Raw genomic sequence first — 21,328 nt, forward strand, 5'->3', positions numbered from 1 at the left:
CTTGGTCCAGCACTGGGCATTGTAGTTACTTGGGGAGTGAACCAGTGGGTAGGAGATGCCCCCTAGCCATGTCTCATTCTCTGTAACTCTGGCTTTCAAACCAAATAATAATTTCTAAAGGTTTATTTTATTGGAAAGACAGAGTGAGAGACACGCCCAGCCCAGCGCAGTAGCCTAGTGGTCCAAGTGCTCACCTTGTACATGCTGGAATCCCCTGTGGATGTCTGTTTGTGTCTAGTGGCCCTGCTTCCCCTCCAGATCACTGCCTGTGGCCTGGGACAGTTCAGGATGGCTCCAAGGCTTTGGGACCCTGCACGCACATGGGAGACCTTGAAGAGGCTCCTGGATTTGGATCAGCTGAGCACTAGCCAGTGTGGCCACTTGGGGAATAAATCAGCAGACAGAAGATCTTTCTCTGTGTCTCGCCTCCTCTCTGTATATTGACTTATAAATAAACAAAATAAATCTGAAAAGAAAAGGGAGAGTGCGAGAGATTGAACTTCTATCTGCTGATTCATTTTCCAAGTGCCACAATGGCCAATGCTGAGGTAGGCCAAATTCAGGAATCAGGAGTTTCTTCCCAGTTACTCCTATGTATGCAGGAACCAAATACTTAGGCCATCTTCTGTTGCTTTCTGTGGCAGATTAACAGGAACTGAATTGGAAGTAGAACAGGTAGGGAAGCAGCCTCCATGTGGAATTCTGATGTCACAGGCAGAAACCTACCCACTAGGCCGAAATGCCAGCCCCTCCATTTTGATTTGAAAGGTAGATTTGTAGAGAGGAGAGACAGATAGGAAGGCAGATCAAGAGAGAGAAAGAGACAGATGCTCCATTTGCTGGTTCACTCCCCAAATGGATGCAACAGCTGAAGCTAGGCTGGTCTGAAGCTGGGAGCCAGGAGCTTCATCAGGATCTTGCACACGGGTGCAGATGCTGAAGAACTTGGGCCATCCTTCATTGCCTTTTCAAACCATTAGCAGAGAGCTGTGTTGGAAGTGGAGCTGATGAGACTCAAACTGGTGTCCGAATGGGATGCTGGTGTAACAGACAGGCTTCAGCTTGCTTCACCATGCCAGAGGCCCCACAATTATTTCATACAAAGGAAAAGGACATTGAAACTTCTTTAAAGACATTGACAGACATAGGAGGAAGGTGCCACTTGATGACCAGGCAGTTTGGAGTGGTGCAATCATTGAAAAGCAGAATTGGCAGCCACTTCTGAAGCTAGGCAAGTACAGATTTTCTCCTGTTTCAGAGCATGGTCTTAATAATACCTTGATCTTGACCTCCTAGACTCCAGGACTTTGTGACACTCAGTTCCTATTATTTGAAACCAGTTACTCCACTATTTCTAATAACAGCGTTAGGAAGCTTATACCCTGTTCTTCGTGTTTCATTCTCTATCTTGTGAGCAAGCTAGTAAGTCCAGGTCATGTGTACGGTTATTCGGTTTCCTCCTATATGCATATTTTGAAAACTTTGGACACAGCTCGATGCCATCTCTCCTTTCAGTTAATTGTTGGCCAACAACAGGTGGCTGTGAGATGGAACGTTGGCTGGCTGTCACTGAAAAATAGGCTGCATTGAAGCTTTTTATTCATTGAATAGAATTGACTCCCCAGACAAATATGTAGGCCTTTAAATCCAATGAGTCTTCTGTTAATTGGATGGAGACATGATCTAATTATGGTTTTCTGAGAGTGGGCCCATGGGAGATCATGCCCTAGGAAGGCATTTCTCCTGAGGGCATTGGTTTTGTAAACTGTGTGCTTTTTGTGTCTGTCTGCTGCCTGGCTCGCCGTGGGCTTGTCCCTTTGCACCTGCTTCGCACCTGCTAACCTCCTCCAGATACCAGACAAATGGGGCTGCCGCATCTCCCACCATGACCCTCAAACAGCAGCCGAAATAAACCTGTTCCTTTCCAAAAAGTAGCTCTGAAATATTTTAGCTAGGTAATAGAAAGCTGACAATATAAAGCTTATGTAGGAATTCTCTTCATGAACAAGAATAAAAACTATACTCATCTTTGTTCCCTCAATACTGTTCTTTTATAATTGTTTTTACAATCCTTTTTCTTAGTGCAGTATTCAATGCATGAGTGCAATAAAAATTCGGTTCTTTACTGAGGTTTCTCATATAAAATCCCCCAAATATTCTACTTAGCATTAATTTGATTGAATTGGAAGACCAGTTTGATTAAGTCATTTGAAGTTGTAGTTAACTTAAACTTTTTTTTTCAAAAGTAAAGATAATGGATTAACTGTTTAGATGCAAAGCCATTTAAACTAAACTAGTTTTAACTGTTTGGAGAAGCTTGTTTTATTTTCATTTTCTTCCTTTTCTTCATTTATTTGCTCTTTGCATCCCTTTCTCCTTTTCTTTCCCTCCTTTTTTCTGTTTCTTTCCTTTTCTTGTTAGCTTTCTTCTGTCTATTTCAGAGGTCATTTTCTATGGAACTAAGTTTGACTATAGTAGAAAGTTAGAAGATATATGTAAAGTTTTCTTTTTTCTTATTTTTTTGCTATTCTATTTTTAGTAACACCTATTGTCTGAAATTTTTGAGCATTTTATTGAATTTGCTTTAAAATTTAATTGTATAAAATAACTGCATTAGGCCCTGAGGAATCAGCATGCCTGAGAAGATGAGCCTTTAAGAGTTGCGTTCCCAGGGGAGCAGGAAAGTTGCATTACCAATTACCAAAATATGCTTAATGCAAAGCCATCATTCTTTCTACATGGTATAGCTTTTACTGGAGCGATTCCAAATCTTTATGAATATGTATGACCTAAATTGTCCATTTAGCTTATGAACAAACAAGTATTTCTTTCTTACATTATACAACACTGGCAATCAATTACTTTAAAAAATATGCCACTAAAGGTTTTGCATAAACATGTAGATAGGAGCTACAATATTTTAAACCTTTATAATATATTTAAAAAGTTAGAGTTCCCTGAAACTGTTTCTCCTCTCTCCTCCTCCTCTTCCTCCTCCTCCTCTCTCTTTCCCTCTCCCTTTCTCTCTCAGAAACTGCTGGAGATGCCAGTATCCTATGTCATGGTGTTTGGGTTGGAGTCCAGGCTCTGCTTCCAATCTTATTTTTCTGCTAATGCAAGAGGGTGATAGCTCAAGTATTCGGGTCCCTGCTACTCACATGGGAGACATGGATTTTTTCCCCCAAGATCTATTTTTATTTATTTGAAAGGGTGGAATGGAATGAGAGAGGGAGGGAGAGAGAAAGAGGGAGAGAGAGAGAAAGAGAGATCTTCTATCCATTGCTTCACATCGCAACTGTCTACAATAGCCCAGAATCGGCCAGGACAAAATCAGGAAGTAGACACACCATCCAACATCCACTGGGTGGCAGAGGCTTAAGGTTTGCTGCTTTTCCAGGTACATTAGCAGGGAGCTAAGTTGGAAGCCAAGGGGCTGAGACTCAAACCAGCCCTCTGATAGGGGATTTAGGATTGCAAGGGCAGCTTAAACTGGTGTATCACAATCCTAACCCCCGGATTGAGTTCCCGACTCTGATCTTTACCCTTGCCTGCCTTGGTTATTATAGGCATTGGAGAAAAAAACCATGAATTGGCGATCTCTCTTCCTCACCCCTCTCTCCTTCTCACATAGAATGAAAATGAGAAATGTAATCAGGTCTTCCTGATTCTTTGGTTTTTCTTTTCTTAAGGCTCCATGTCATATAAAACTTAAAGTTGTGCTTTTCCCTTAATATTATCTGTCTTTTATGTCTCAGCTATGAAAGGAGAGATAAGAAATCTCTCCTGCTGTATGTATGTGTGTATTTTTGTTACCCAATGATTACTGCTAACTAATATTATTGAAAAAGCTTTGACATTAACCAACTAAGTCATACTTGGGGACTTCAAGGAGCCAGAGGGAAAGGCACAAAAGACTCAAACAGAAAATTCCATGCAAATGCTTTTATGGATCTGGTCAACCAGTGTCCCTCCATATTTGCTTCCCCATTGGTTTCAATTATTTTAATTGAGTGAATAAAATTTTATATACTTTTCCACTAAGATACTTGTCCTGTGCCACTATCACATGGATGCATTTCAGTGCTAAGGAGAATGTCTTTCAGTTACATATGTTCTTAAGGGGAAAGCATTAGATGTTACGAAGAAACCGAGCAGTGAAAGTGGAACACCATTCTTCCACCTCAAAAAGAAAGCTGAAGTTATTGAGAGTAAGTAAAAGAATTATGTAATCATTTATTTTTTTAAAAAAAGATTATTACCTCAGTAGTTTTATCCTTATTTGACTCATTTTCAAAATCTACCAGGCATCCAGCCATGTTGTTACTGAGTCATACATCATCGAAGTCTGGCTCCAGCAGGTTTGGATAGATTATTTGAAAACTTGACCTAAATTTTATGTAACAAATAGGAGTTATGAAAAAGGAGTAAATCTTCCTTCAAACTACAGCAAATTAACTTCTAAGTATTTGAAATATTTGTGGTGTTTAGGAAATAAATTGTTTTGTCCACCTGAAGTTGATGAATTTCTAAATATTTCTTTGAACATATTGGTGAGACATCTGCTTCTGGTAGAAAGAAAGAGGAACTTGGGTAAATAGATTTGAGTATAGGTTCTTGTATTTTAAAATGAGATTGTTAGTGTTCCCTGTGAGTCATTTTTTTAATGTGATTTGATAATGACTTAAAGATAACAACTTCAAATTTCTTTCTTTCTGGGTCCCAGTGTAATACCACTAATGAAAGCCTGTGGTTATCAGATTAAAGAAACCATCATATTCTTTTCATTTTTATTCTCTAATACTCATCAGTTCTCACTTGTTCCAAAAACAATCTGTTGGCAAAAGTCAGGGCTTGAAATAACAGCATCAGGAGCAATTATTCTTTCTCTCTCGGAGTCCCAGGCCCAGCTGGGAAGAGTCAAGGGCTGGGATTTGGAATCATCAGAAGGCATCTTCCTCACTCAAAATGCGTGGTAGTTGATGATGTGTCTTGGCTGGCAGCTCAGCTGTGATTCTGTCTTCCATGTATGTGTGTCCTTCATCTTGTTTTGCCTTGTAAAGATATTTCAAGTTCCTTCATGATATGATAACTGTGTTGCAAGAGTTAGTACCCTAAACACCAGGTGCGGGTTGCTGTATGTTTTGTGACCAAATGTTAGGTGCCAGATAGTGTTATTTCTGTTTCATTGCACAGGAAGGAAATATTGAGCCTTCTGGATGGTCGTCATCTCAAGTGATTTTGGAAGATTGAGATGGAGGCTGGGAACTGTGGCACTCACTTTGGATAATGGAATGTGCCTCATCTTCCCTCCTCTCAGTATGTGGAACTGCTTTTTGGATCCATTTTCATTGCCTTTGAGATCACGTTTTGTTGAAACATTGAAGCCAATGGGATCCCTTCCTGTAATTTTATTTCCTTCAACATTATATTCCATATATCTTCACGTGACACATTTAAAATGAAAATGTTCAGTATTTAAATTGTTGGGTTTTTTTACTTATGTGAGATGAACTAATGTCACATATTTCATGATCCAGATTTACACGTATGACACATTCCCTACCCTTTTCTCCCTCACTCTGCATTCCCCATCCATCCTGTATTCCTTATTCCCTGCACCCTCCTAATTTTTATAATGGCATACTTTAATTTGACTTCACAATCATGCTTAATACTCTGTAATTAAAGATACAACACATAGCAAAAAGCAAAAACAAGCTCCTGCTCTTCACTCCTATCATCAAAGGTTGTAAACAATACTCAGATCCCAGAATGTCAGTATCATTCATATTACATGTTTGTACTCTATGTATTAGTTATCTCAAATAAAAAAAAACCCGTGCAATGTTTGCGTTTTGGGGTCAGGCTTTTGTCACTAATCATGATGATTTCCAGTTGGGTCCATTTAATTGCAAAAGGCAAGATTTCATTCTCTTTAATGGCTGAGTAGTGTTCCTTAGTGTATATATACCACAGTTTCTTTATCTTGTCTTCATTTGGTAGGCATCTGTGTTGCTTCCATATCTTAGCATTGTGAGTGGAGCTGGGGGACACAGATGCTCCTCATATGCTCATTTCATTCCCTTGGGATAAATTCCCAGGGGTGCAATGGCTAGGTCTGTCCGCCACTCTAACGTTCCAAACCTTAAAAGGCTCCCTTGATATTCAGACATGGGATGCTGCTGTCGCAAGTAGTGATCGCTGTACTACAACATCACACCCCTCTTCCTCATCCCAGTGTCCCTCTATCTCCAATATCCATAGTCCCAACCCCTATTTTAAATTCTACAAAATCCTAAAAGAAAACATGTTTCTGCTTCAAACTTTAACTCTCTTAACTTTCATACTGTCTTGCTATCTGTATATTTTATTTTCTGTATTGGTCTAATTCTGAATGCTTTACTTATGGAATCATTGAGGGTGAGGTTATATCATACATTTTTATTAAGGCAATAAAAAAGGCTTTATTAAGGCAATAACTAAGGGTTGGTGTACATTGATATTCATTAATTTAAATTAGACATATGACAAGAGAACTTGTTACTGAGTTTACTAATGTTAAAAATATTAATTTGACATGCCTATTCTAATTTTAGTATATCATATCACATTATGTATTTACAAAGTATACTCAGTGTTTTGTAATGTAAGATGGGATTATGTAAAATGTTAACTTCATTTCACAGTCTTAAGTTTTGATGTTTTAAATCTCTTTTTTTCTTATTTGCCTTCAGTTAGCTTATCTTTTCAAATTAATCAATGACAGTATTATGCAGATTGTTTCCTAAAGTATCCCACATGAGGATTTCATATATATATATATAATTTACAAATATACTTTTGAAAATTTACGAATACTCACTAGGTAGATAAACTATTTGGATTACATGAGAGCTATGAAGTTCAATCAGATATAGTCTTTTTTGAAGTAACTTAGCATGTACTAGTGTTCAGTAACTTAGCATGTACCAGGTGGAACAGTGGGAATTTAGTGGTGGAGATAATAAAATGTGGAGTTCAAAGAAATGTTATTTTCAAGCAGAAACAATAATGAAGAATTCATTGGAGGCTGTGATAATTGGCCTGGATCTTGAATGTCGTGTCTAGTTGAACGTATCCAGCATTCATTTTCCCAGAGAAGAGAAGAATGCATAACAGATGTCCCATAAATGTCACAATGTTAATCTAGAAAGGTCTTGATTTATGATGGTTTGGCCTAAGATTTTTCAAAACTTTATCATGGTGTGGATGCAATACACCTTCATTAGAAATTGTTATTTGACCTTTGCTCCTTTCTTAGGCTGAGACACAGTGCATTACTCTTTCATGTTGGGTGGCCACAGTCATAACTCCCAATAAGTCACACAACAATGAGGGCAAGCAACCAGAACTCTACTGTGTGTTGTGTTGCTAAGCCAAGATGTTCAGGGTAGAGGAACAAAGTACATTTTCATTCAGTGATGGGTTTAGTGGAATGTAAGCCCATCCAAAGTCAAGAGCATCTGGCACTTACTGTGTGGGATGATGCAGGGCATGTGGTTAGGAGGAATAATCTGGCTAGAATATACAATGGAGGCAAGGTAAGCGATAACAGAAATGAAGGAAAAGTTGTCTTGCATTGCAAAAAGAACCCTGAGACATCCTATTGTGTTCCACAGAGTGCGTGAAGCTACTGAAATGTCTAGACGGGAGCAATGCTGAGTCTGGGGAAATTACACGCAGCAAGAACCACGGAGACAAACGGACTGGGTAAAGTACCTGATCTCAGATACTTTCTCTGTAAATGTTTAAAGAAAATCTGCAATGGAAATAGCTATACCTGCTTGTCTACTGGCACTCCAACAGTAACTTTACATTGCCTTTCAGGTGAGGATTCTCAGTCATATCCCAGGCAGGGAGCACTTTAGGCAAAGACCCTAGTAGGCAATCGCTCTACAAAAGTATTATGGTGTTGAGTGATTGCACAAGGTTTTGGATCTTTCTAGTTTCTGTTAACATTTTTGTTAATGATAAAGAAGTACAGAGATATGGAAGGCAATGTGTTTTTTTTAATTATTATTTTTTTTTTGTTTCTACTTGATGCTGTTTTGTAAGCATAGCGGCTCATCCCTTCCCCCTGACATTAAGACTAAAAAAAAGTCAGATAAATTATTTCTTTCAATTTTATGTACTTTAAAGTTTGTTCCGACTTCAACATTTGCCTTGGAGAAATTTCATAATTGTGTTTTAAGGCTATTTCTAATGATTCTCTATATCAGACTGTTATAGACAGTGTTCTAATTAAGCCAACATAACATGTAGAATATGAGGGTCCTAATTTAACTTCCAGTAGCAAAATTTGTGGTGTAGCTACTCCTGAAACAGAACAAAGCACGCTTCATCTATGGTGAATCTTGAAACACTGTCTCCTTCAGCTTATGTGTTAATTTATTCATGGGGGCATTTTCACACGTTAACTGAGGATATTTCTTCAGCCGAAGGTGAGATCCAGGTTCCCTTCTCTTGTCTCATGCTGCTGGGCTTTTCAGAAAACTGGATCACCTGACTTTAACTGCACAGCTCACGGGATAAAAAGAGAAATCATTTCTTCTGAACTTAAAATGAACCATACTCACCTAAGAAGGGAAATAACTTGTACAAAAATGGTGCAGAGAACACATCTCAAATGTGGTTTAACCTGCAGTGAAGTCATGTGAGTGTAATAACATGTTCAGAAAAGACAAAGGAGAAACTTCCCATTAGAAGTATTCTCAGGCATTAAGTGTGGAGACCGGGAGGTAGGCGAACCTAAGCTAGGGCTTAACGTTATCTCTCTTTAATTAAAAAAACAGTTTTATTCAGTTTCATCAGAACCTATGAATCCTTTCATATGCAGTATTAAAAGAACCTAACATGGTCAATGGAAACCGGATTTTTCCTAATTTAGGTCAATATAAATAAATTCATTTGTCGCATGTTTACCTTTATGAATGTTTACCTTGTATTTATAAATAAGATATCTAATTTATTCTCTCCAAAGATACGTGGCATTGTTACACCTGTCTTACAGGTATGATATTTGTGGTTAAATGTGTTCGGAGATGTCCCCAGAGTTACAAATCAGAGTGTTCGTGCCTGAATCTAAGTTAGTGTGAATTCGAAATCTCAACAACTTTCCACAATATTGTTGTAGCTGTCATGCAATTTCTTAGTGTTTTTGGTGCGGAAGGCATTTTAAACTGTCCAATGGACTTCATGTGGCTGTGCCTTCAAGTGTCTGACCAGCTAGGATGCTGTAATACTAAAAGCTGAAAGTTCACAGACACAGTGTTGCCTCATTGCAAACTGAAATTAGGAAAAGTTCAAATTGCTTCATTTCTGTCTTCATGTTGCTTTTTCAGAGATCCAGTTTGATTAATGCAACCCTGGGTTTAGAAAGAACCTGAAACAAAGGTTCTTGAAACATTCAGAAACGATTCTACTTGCTTTTTAGTCTGGGAAGCTTGTTATGGTACCTTTCCTGTGTTGCTCTTTCCTGGCCACTAAGTAGTGCAATTGTGAGGGTAATAAGCCTTTATATTTGGGATGATACTTACATGGCACAGTGAGTCATGTAACACTCAAACCAAGCTTAGTACCATGCTTTAAATAAACATTTACCTTTAGGCTGAGATCTCGAGAGTCCTCCAGCAGGGAGGCCTGCTTCTTACCTTTTCGTTTATAAAAGATCTGAAAGCATTGAGTAGGTCTAGTAATGTTTCAGCTACAAGTCATACTTGTTAGTGCACCACATACCTTGCATATCAACTAGTGCCACTGGCTACTCATTGGGTTTGTCCTGTCAATTTTCTAATTTAGGAAAATGGGATACAGCAGCCTCCTTGTGCTATTTATACACATTCCATCCTTCTACACCTTTAAACCCTTAGGGACATTCAAGAAAGCTTCACAGTCCTGTGTCACTCTCTGCTCAGATCCAAGGCCACCGAGTTACAATTAATTTGCATTTCAGACCCATGTGTATGAAGGTGTCAGTTTTTGGAAATGTTACTGGACGATCAACTGAAACAAGGAGCATCTACTGATCTGTATGCACTCAATTAGGAAACCTAGTTAGTTGCTCATTATGTGCTTTTATCTTTCTGGAAATTTATAGAGGAAGTCATTTGTTCTCACTCTGTGTTAAAAAAAAGATATGTTGCCTACAGGAAAGCTTTTATGTAAGAGCCTTACATGACCTTTGTTAAAAATCCTTCTCTATCTTGTTTTTCTCCTTTACTTTTCTATTAAACAACAGCTTCATTTTTGTAGTTAGATGCACTGTCAGTATAGAATGGAAAAATGAACTTTTAATGTTCCGTTTTAACAAATACAAGTATTTTGGATGTTTTAAAATGCTAACTCATTTGATTTCTACAGTAAATACATGAGATAGAATACTATTATCCCATATAACAGAAAAGTTGAGAAAGGTATCAGAAATTATTAACCTCTTTTTTTAAAGAATTATTATTTTTACTGGAAAGGCAAATTTACAGGGAGGAGATACAGAACAGTCTGCCATCCACTGGTTCACTCCCCAGGTCCCACAATGGCCAGAGTGAGCTGAGCTGAAGCTAGGAGCCAGGATCCTCCTCCGGTTCTCCCATGCAGGTTCAGAGTCCCAAGAGAAGGGAACTGGATGGGAAGTGGAACAACCGGGACATGAACCATTGCCTGTATGGGAACCTGGTGCTTGCAAGATTTAGCCACTGAGCCATCACCCCAGTTCCAGTTATTAGCATCTTTTAGATCAGTATGTTAACCCACCACATGCAACGCCGGCGTCTTCTATCAGAGTGCTGGTGCAAATACTCACGCTCTGTCTCAGACCAGCTTCCTGATAATGAACCTAAAAGGCAGCAGAAAAGGGGCCAGGTCTTGGGGCCCCTGTCCCCATTTGTGATTGTAGAATGAAATTCCTGGCTCCTGCTTTTGGCCTGGTGTAGCCATGGCTGTTGAGAGAACCAGGTGTTGGAAGAGTCTCTGTCTCACTCTTGCTCTGCCCTTCCAATCAACCCATTCACTAATTTTTTAAAAAGAATTGAGGTTTCTGTGCCAGTTTTCTTGGGCCTCATGCTCATGGTGGGTTGCATTTGTATCACAAATGGCTTCTTCTGGAATTTTAGAGAACAAGCTTTAATATGGAAAGTGAACTTAGTATTAACTAAATCCGGCACTTTATAGTAAAGCCCTGTCTTGGGTTCATTTTCATAGTGAGAGCAGCAAGTAAAGGAGATTGCAATTGTTTTTGAGCCCCTTTCCAATGTAATTGTTCACATCTTTATAATAGGCGGTAGCAAAATCCACTGGAAAGTATAGCCTGTAACAACTGAGTTCCATTTGTTCTCTAATGGACTCTCTGTGATTCTTACGTAAATGTCCTTATCTTTTTCTGATTTTTTTCTTAAATAGAAGAGTACACATTTCACCTATACACAGTAAAGTTTAAAGTAATCACAGATCGTTACAACTGTATGAGTATAGAAGCATGATAATCTTTTAGACAAAGCTAGGAAACGAAGTTTTATAAAACTGTATTTGCAGTGATACCAATATAGACAGACATTACTTCTTCCTTTTTTTTTTTTAAACTTTAGCTTCTACAGATGAGGGAGAACGTGAAGTATGTGACTTTCTGGGTTTTGCTTATTTCATTTAACAGGATGTCCTTCCGTTGACTCCATTTAATTGCAAGTGGTAGAATTTCATCGTGTGTTTTATAGCTGATTGGGAATTCATTGCATGTATACCTCACATTTTCTTTGTCCATGGATGAAGGACATTTTGACTGAGTCTAAATTTTGACTACTATGAACAGCACTGTTGCAAACCTGCTGGTGCAGGTATCTCTTCTGAGTCATCGTGTTCTAGTCTCTTGTAGTAGTGAGACTGCTGAATCATACAGTAAATGTTTCTTGTTTTTAGCGAAGTCTGTACACTGTTTTCCGCAGTGGCTGCAGCCACTCACATTTCCACCAACGGTGTGTGAGTGTTCCCCTTTCTGCATCCCAGTGTTTTGAATTTCAGCCATTCTGCCAGACTGAGGTGATGTCTTGTTGTGGTTTTGGTTTCGATTTCTCTGATGGCTAGCAATGTTGCTCTTTTCCTGATTTTTTTTGTTCGTTTTGGGTAACAAAAGAATGTCCCTATTGCAGTTTGTCAAATATCCTATTACAAACTTCGGATGAAGAAATATATGAATTTTTTTCTGACAGTGGAGCTGAGTACTGCTTAAATGTAATGAGCAAGGTGCTCAACTTCCTGTATTTATTGAGTTCCCATCTAAAATAAGATGAGAGAAGGTTTTAAAATGGATGAACATTTAAGTAATAGAACTGAAAACTCTGATTTTTAGTTCTTGCTTTTCTTACTTGTAGGACATATTATTTAAATTAGCTGAGATTTGTTTTCCATTTCTCTTAAATGACCCTGCAAGTATTCCCTTGGCCTTGGAAAGCCCTAAATAGCCACAAATGTCATTTCTTACATTGACTTCTCACAGATAAATGATAGTGACACTTAGGAATTAAAACAGTTAAAGGCTGATAATAATCTGTTCTCATTTTCCATGGGATATAATGTGCCTTTTTTAAAAAATTAAATGATGTTGTATTAAAATGTACCTTTGCCTAGACTAACAATGGGAAAATATTTGTACTATAATAGAACTATCCAAATATTTTCTTTAGCCTTTCAAAAATGTTAGTTAACCTTGGGTTCCTGTGCAAATTTTCTTCAGATTCTACTCTCGATGCAGAATGTTGCCATTCTTTATTGTGGGCCAAGGTCAAGATAGCACATCTTGCCTACAAAAGTTTACATTGTTTGTGTCTACAGAGGTTCAAGCTTCTTCTGAGTTCCCTGTTTCATCTGCTGCATAGGGTGTTTCCTAATTGCCGTGTAAATGTCTCATCACCTCATTCTTTCCTTGTCTTCATGCTGCCCACCATAATGTAGAAACCATTAGCAATCATTGTTTTCCTCTCATTTATAGATTGACTTTTGCTTATGTGTATTTCTTATCAAAAAGGTTATCCAACTGAGAGTGGGCAGGTGGCATAACATTTAGGCCTGTGCTCTCCGTTCTAACGTTTTGCTAATACATACCCTTGGAAGGCAGCAGATAATGGCTTACAACATTGGATCCCTGCCACTGACATTGAAGACTCGGACGGGGTTCTGATTTCTGATTTTAGACCGGCCAGTCATTGGCTCTTACAGGCTTCTGGGGAATGGGCAATCAGAGAGAAGACCTTTGTTTCTCAATCTGTGTGTCTATCAAATTGACTTCAAATAAATAAAACCATGGGACAAAAAAAATCAGGATATGGGTAAGACAGCTTGAATCGATGCCAGTCATAGCAGCAACAGTAAAACCTTAAGTGTTTTCTTCCTTAACACACATTTCGAAATGCCAGAATAGCTTGCTACTTAAGATAGGTAAATAAGAATAACATGAGAACGGCAGGATTACAAACCAGATCAGACAACATGTAAAAGACTTTTTATTAAGTTAGTGACTGCAATAAAACATGTATTTGATTGTGCATGCATATGTACATGTTCTTTTGTAACTCTGTGTGTAAAGGATACCATTATATAATGTACTAATTTTATAGGGAAAAGAAAAATATAGCTAATACATGTCAAGCCTTTTACATGACTTCCCAGTGAGTATCATTTTTAAACTTCAAAGGAGTTCCGTGAGAGAGATGGTATTGATATTCCCACTTCACAGAGGACTGTGACTAGAGTAGATAGGTGTTATTTGTCTAAAATTAGATATCTCGTTAGTTACTAAGCTGGGATTCTCATCCATGCTGTCCACATGCCAAAGCTAAACTTGTCATTTCAGTAGAAACTACTATTTTGCCTCATCAGAGATTTGTCTCGATTCTTGGTATGTCAATAGTATTGTAAATTGGAGCTAGACTATATTGTAGGGAAATATCATACGTTTGCCTAATGTGATCTGCCTGTTTATTAATACTTTCCACATTGAATTTTAGTGATGTTGGTTAGAAGCCCTTTTCTTGGGTCCGGCACGGTAGCCCAGTGACTAAAGCCCTTGCCTTGCATGAGCCAGGATCCCATATGGGTGCCAGTTCTGATCCAGGCTGCTCCACTTTCCATGTAGCTCCATGCCTGTGGCCTGAGAAAGTAGTCAAGGAAAGCCCAAAGCCTGGGAACCCTGCACCTGCCTGGGATACCTGGAAGAATCTCCTGGCTCTTGACTTCAGTTCAGCTCAGCTCTGGCCACTGTGGCCACTTAGGGAGTCAAACATGGATGGAAGATCTTTCTCTTTCCTCCTCTCTGCTAATCTGGCTTCCCAATAAAAATAAATGAATCTTTAAAAAAAGACAAAATAGTTCAGGCCTATGACACTTATTTCTTTAATTACAACATGACAATTAAGAAAGCCACAGCATAATTACTTGCATGTGTGAGTCGGATAAGTTTGCTGAAAGATAATCATACTTTTGCTTTCATCTCAAAGCCCTATAGGCATGGCCTTTGATAGGTTTGTGCAATTTAAGCACAAGGAGAGCTAAATACAAGAGTGGAGATATTTCTCAGCAAACCTATCATGTTTAATAAAAAAAAAAACTACTAAAGCGCAGAGTCTACTGACTAATCATTGAGAAGATAGATTCCAGAAGGAGTAGACTTGATTTCCAAGCAAACAGTTCATACCAGGAAATGCAAGTATTGACAAATTTGTTTCTCCACCTCTAAAATAAAACCGAGAAAATGAGGAAAAGGCATTGTGTCCAGTAGGTGTGTATTTTACAGATTGATTTCTGACTGATGAAAGTTTGCCATCTGTCTACACTTAATTTTAGGAAAATAATCTACAAATTATGTTTATAAATAAATTATTCCTAGAATGTTGTGTTAAAATCAAAAGGTAAAACTGAAAACTTCAGAGGGAACAGTGAGGAAAAGCAAATCCAAAGCAAACACTGAAACAAACGAGGTTACAGACAATGGCATGGATGTTTATGAACATAAAGCCATATCACAGAAATCTGTTAAATGCTCCAACAGTTTGTTGGCTGTAATTTTTAAAGAGGGTAGTACAGGATGACTGCATACAGCTCCTGCATCATATTATGTAGATGCATTATAATTCCCTACTGAAGTCCTATAGAGGAGCTGAGTCTAATTTAGCACAGTTGTTTGACACAACATCATCCAGTTGAGTAAGTGAAAACCCAAAGCATGCGTGAAAGGCTGGGAAGGGGTTACATCCTTGCTATTAGGAACTAGCTAAACTTTAGTGGTTCACAAATCTGTATACAACAACCACAACAAAACGTACACACGTTACTTTGGACATTATACCTTCAACTTGAGCCTCTGCATTTGTATTTTTGTTTATAATAATGACGTCAGATGCTTTATAATTTTTTTTAAGAACTAGGTATATTGCTTATCTCTGAAGTCCTGTGACTGTTCCAGGCATCCTAAGAAGAACACAGTGGCAACTCTTTTTTAATATTATATGTATATTTTTGAGATGCAGAGAAATGGAGATAGGTATGGAAAGATGAAGGGAGGGTGTGTATGAGAGAGAGATGGATGTATCTTTCATCTGTTCTTCACTCCTCAAATTCTGGTACTAGGTCAGAGTTGAATCTAGAAGCCAGGAGCTTAATCTGCTGGTAGAAATCCAGCTTCCTGGGCTCACAGTAATGCCTTCCAGGATGTTTTTTGGTGGGAAGCTAGAGTCAGAGGCCAGAGTTGGGATGTGAGTCCAGATACTTCAGGTGTAAGATGTGATCATCTGACCACCATCTTAATCCACAGGCTGAAAGCGTACACTGGTAACTCTTGATAGAGTGGAAATCACAAATCATAGGGTTGGTTTATTGCCAGATGTTCAATCCTTGTTTCTTCACTGCAGGAGAGGTTTTTATGGAGAACTATCTTGGTAATCTGCTCAACATTAACACTTTTCCTAGGAAGAAATCATGTTTGTTTATATTCTTGGCTCCCTCAACAAATATTTATGAATTGCCCATTATGAACAAAACAGTCTCTAATATTTGAACCTCACAGTCAAGTGAGGAGATAAGTCTGAAACTAATGAATAGTCATACATTTACTAAGAGATAAAAGTAGTATGTCCTAACCCACAGAAAATGAAGTGCTTAACTCCACTTAGGAGAAGGAAAGAAATTTGAAGAAGAATTCACAATACAAAGGTGGTATGAAGATGTATAAAATGTTATCAATGTTTTCTCAGAGGAAGTTGCCATTGAAAGGTTTAGTGCTATTTTTATCAAATTACCGAATCCATTCACATGCCAGATACTTGCTGATTTTAAGAAGAGCTGTAAGTGAATTCTTCTTGCTTACCCTAGAATCCATCTCAGAAGCCAGAGTTGGGCTGTGAGTCCAGGTGGGCTATGTGGTCTCAGTCAAATCATGATTCCTTGGTTACTTACCCCCTTTTAATGGCCATCCAGAAGGGAGATTCAGGAAGTGGAGGAATAGGCACCCTTGCACAGGTGCTGTGAAGTGATGGATGAGCCAGTCATGTCTGTAGGTCTGTACTTCTTGGGTGTGGCACACATGTGGAAGGGATGAAACTGAAAAGATAAAATGTGTTACTGTCTGTATTCTGCAGAACTAATTTTTTTAAAAAGTTATTTTTATTGCAAAGTCATATATATACACACATGTGTATATATATATATATATATATATATATATATATATATATATATACACACACACACAGAGAGACAGAGACAGAGACAGAGATACAGATAGAAAGATAGAGGAGGAGAAACAGAGAGGAAGATCTTTTGTCTGATGATTTACTTCCCAAATGGCCACAATGGCCAGAGCTGTGCCGATCCAAAGCCAGGAGTCAGGAGCTTCTTCCAGGTCTCCCAGGCCGGTGCAGGAACCCAAGACTTTGGTCTGTTTCCGACTACTTACCCAGGCTGCAAGCAGGGAGCTGGATGGGAAGCGGGGTTTCTGGGATTACAACTGGCCCCCATATAGGATCGTGGCTCATGCAAGGCGAGGACTTTAGCCACTGAGGCACTGTGCCAAGCTCTAGAACTAATTTTTTATATGGATGATCCCTTTATGTAAGGGACAAGATGGATTCAGCTTGTGTGTTAGAAACATAACCCGAAGAGTGAATCATGTACCAGTTGAATAACTGATTTAGAATGCTAAAAGTGGCAGTAGAAATGGTTTGATGATAAGAGTTACTTAGGAATAGATGTCTTAGAACTTCTTGTCTGTCCCATTAAGTGGTTAGAACAGAAGAGAATAGTAGAGGAACATCTCCAGGACATTTGCTTAAGATAAACAATGACCATGCCTTGATTTTGCACCCATTAATCCTCCTATTTGCCACATTTTTCATATTATTTAGTAACTGTTTTCTTCTCTGGCTTCCCCAATAATCTTTAAGCAATTTTATCTCAAAAACTCCTTCCTTTTCCATTTTTACCTACATCTTTCTCCCTCTTTCTCGTTCCTGTGTCCAGTTTTTGTATATTCCAGCTTAAAAATGCTGCACACACAGAATCCCCTAAAAAAGGTGTTGAATAGAAGAGGCCACAGCTCCAAGCCCTCAAGTGAACAGAGGGGTTATAAAATTCATTAGCGTTATTGAACTATTGGTTTGCTGTAGATGGGATTACCTAAACACCATATGTCACACACAAACTCTGTATTATACACAGTATAAATAGCTGATGTTATACATGGAAAAAGCAAAGAGATCCAAAGGAGGCATCTAGAGAAGCAACAGATTGATCAAGGGGAATACAGAAAAGGAAGGATGGATCAATGGGACAGAAGTGGAATATTCAGAGGAAACTCTCTTAAGAGAAAGATGAGCAAGGACAGATCAACAGGAACAGCATTTGTGGAAGTGGCCATGGGAAGAGGTCTGGCAGGGGGCATGTATAAGTGGTCAAACATGTAAGAGAAGTGGGAGAAAATGGAAAGGGGAGTTTTGAAAAGAAGGGGATGGTTTGATAGGCAATGCCTGACAGTGAGAGGTCAAGCTATTTAAGGATGAAAGGAGCTTTGAAATTGCTTGTTCTGCGCACTCTTAGGAGGGTGGCAGTGGCAGCAAACTGCAAGCAAAGGATGCGGTGGGAGTTAAATGGCAGGGCAGGGAGTGAGTGGAAGTAGAGAGTAGCCCTGAGGGAGCGGGAACTTTAAGGATGCCTAGGGAGGGAAGGCGTTCCAGAGGTCAGGAATAAGAGGGTGAAGAGGTGAGACAAGTTCTTCCCTTTCTTTCTCTTAGGCTAAGAAAGTGATTCATCATTTAGTTCAGGTGTGAAGGTTGAGCAACGGAGCCATGGAAGAGGATGCCAATACAGAAGAGAGGGCATTATTGGCAGAGTAACATCATAGAGGGTGTTTGGAGAGTGGAGTTGTGTCAGAAAGCACAGCAGAAAGGACTTCCTCTCTATGAACTCAGCTTTGCTAGGTTCACAGGTTCAAAACTCCAACACAGGATGAGGGACAAAATTTGCAAAGAGGGATTGAGAGGCATAGGAAAGCTTTCCAGGTCCTTCCTAGTGTGAAACTTGGGCAGGCTATAGCATTTTATATATTCTTTTCATAAAGGAAAACAAATATAGTACATCTGCATAATGTGACATGCTGAATTGAGCCTCACCATGGTGCCTTCTTCAAAATTAACAGAGAGGCATAAAGTGTTACAGAAAATAGTTCCATTTAATTTACTGAATTTAATCTGTTTCATGTGACATTTGCTATTGATATTCTTCTGTGTGCGTTAACTGTCTATACATTACCATACATTCTTCCTCAGAAATTCACTCTCCTTAAAGGATTTGCAGATTTTAATAGACATTTATTTTAAAAGATACATATTTGTGAACATAAAATATCAAAATTAGATATTTTGGCTGTATCTAATTAGTATTATTAGGTTCAAATCAAATTAAAAATCTCAAGCAGCAGGTAAACCAAATGAAGCAAGAAGAAGGGAAGATAAAATAGCCAGTAGGTGAAATTCAATAAAAAGCACAAATTTTTACTCTTGTGTGAGGTGATTTATTCATTTCAACTTATTCCCCCAGGAGGATTTTTGTCTTTTAACAATAAAACCTCTTAATAAAATGCCTCAATGACATTTGTTCATATAGATATATAATTGTTATAGATAGGAAAAACGGCAACATTTTTATTTGATTAGAATATGTCAACTTTTGTAAGTTTCACACTTAATGCCGGAAGTACTGTGTTTTTATAAAATTTTATAAAATGCTGGTGGGCTGCTTGTCAACAGATACATAAACTAAAACTTAGTCATTCATTGTCACTTAATTATTTCTGACTCTAGTACCTGACCAAGTTATTTATAGATGAATTTAAAACAGCAATTTTTTCCGTTATCTGGATCTCATCAATGTGTATTCAAATAAAAAGCTGAATATTTTCTTCTAGTAATTGTTTATTTTATGTAAAATTCACGTATGTCTAATTTATATTTGGAAATTATGGACATGGTTTAGATCCTCTTCATTTTCACATATTAATAACCTTGAGGGGTAATATATTAGTCACTGTTTTCTTTCAGAAATCAGTCTATAAAACATAATTCCTCCTTGTCAAGTCATGGAACAGGTGACTGGAAGGAAGCGTGGCTTTCTCTTACTTACACATTGTTTTTATAGGTTTTCAGGATTTAAAATAATACTATGATGAAAACCTTTTTTTCCCTTCAAGAGGAAAGAATGAAGAACCCATGAAAAACTTGTAGGAAGTAATGTGCATTTGGACTGTATTGTGGGGATCACCATGGGCTAACACTGAGTAGAGGTTCAGGTGTTTAGCTTAGTAGTTAAGATGCTGATGAAGGTGTTCATGTCCAATATTAAAGTGCCTGAGTCCGATTCCTGGATCTGGTTACTGACTCCAGATTCTTGACACTGCAGACTCCAGGAGGCTACAGTGATGACTCAAAGAATTGCATTCCTGCTACCCACATGGAATACCTACTTTAAGTTCCTGAATCTTTGTTTTGGCTCAGCTCAGATCTTGCCATTGCAGGCATTTGAGGAGAGAACTAACATAGGGGAGCTCTCTCTATTTCTGTCTTTCAAATAAAAACCAAACAGCAAACTGGGGAATAAAGTTTTGCTGTATAATGCTCGGATGCTGAAGACCAGGGGTTGAGGCATGGTCACCCCCTGCAAACCTCAGCGATTCTTTTTACTTTTTGCACTCATTTTTGGGTTAGTACTTCTTTCATGGAGATTGCTGTTATTCCCTTATTTGCACCATGTTGTCTGGCCCTCTAATGTTTACCAGATTGTTTTCTTTGATTCATGCTGTGTTAAGACACTCAGCAGAAAGCAGTGGGAGGGAGAACAGTTGGACTGCTAATGCATATCCTCACATGCTCTCATGGACTCCAAGTGAAGAGAACCTAGCAGTCAACACGTGTATGATTGGTAAGAGTAAACAAATAGCAGGACTAGGCCTAAGATGGAGGTGTAACTCTAATTCTAATTGCATCATGGCTGTTACCTCTTCTCTGGATCTTTTAGTGCTTTGGTGAGGCATTTCATGTCACTAATAATTGCACACATCCATGTTTCTATCACTGTTTTAAATATTTCCATCATTTTCTCTGACCCCAACTGGTACATGATGGACTTAGGAAAAGCAGTGGGCCAAGAAAGTAATTCAAGTGGAAGAACTTTAAGATGAAACTTTTTTTTTTTTTCAAATTTATAACACAAAACCACAGGAACTCATGTGTAGGTTGTTTTTCTGTCTGTCTTTGATTCTGGTAGCTGTTGGGACCCAGGCTGGGATTCTGAAGAAAACCTTGTTTTTTGCCTTGAGTTGATAACGTTACGTTTGCCTCTAAGCAGGGTTAAGTTGGGTTTGCAACTAAACTTTCATAATTGGATGTGACAAGAGGCTCATTTCACTGATGTCAACTCTACATTTACCTGACAGCCTACAGTAGCTACATTCTAGACCTGTGTACTTAACCAGAAATATAACTCCAAATTTCCATCTTCTTGATATTTTCTTAAACCTTGGTTTAAAAAAATACATGTTTATGGAGGATTTGCTGAGAAGAAATCAGTGAATTGATCTCTATGGATGAGTGATTCTCAGTGAATGGAATATAGGGACATAGAAGCACAGGAGGGGTAGAGGAAAGAAAGTATATCATCCTTCCTGTAGGAGGGCCTGGTTTGTAAGATGACAATATTTTGGTGATCTACATTACTGGTATCTAGTGCTCCCCTCAGACCTTCACATGGATAGTTTGAGAGC

Source organism: Ochotona princeps, chromosome 23 (genome assembly GCF_030435755.1).
Source record: "Ochotona princeps isolate mOchPri1 chromosome 23, mOchPri1.hap1, whole genome shotgun sequence".
NCBI lineage: Eukaryota > Metazoa > Chordata > Mammalia > Lagomorpha > Ochotonidae > Ochotona > Ochotona princeps.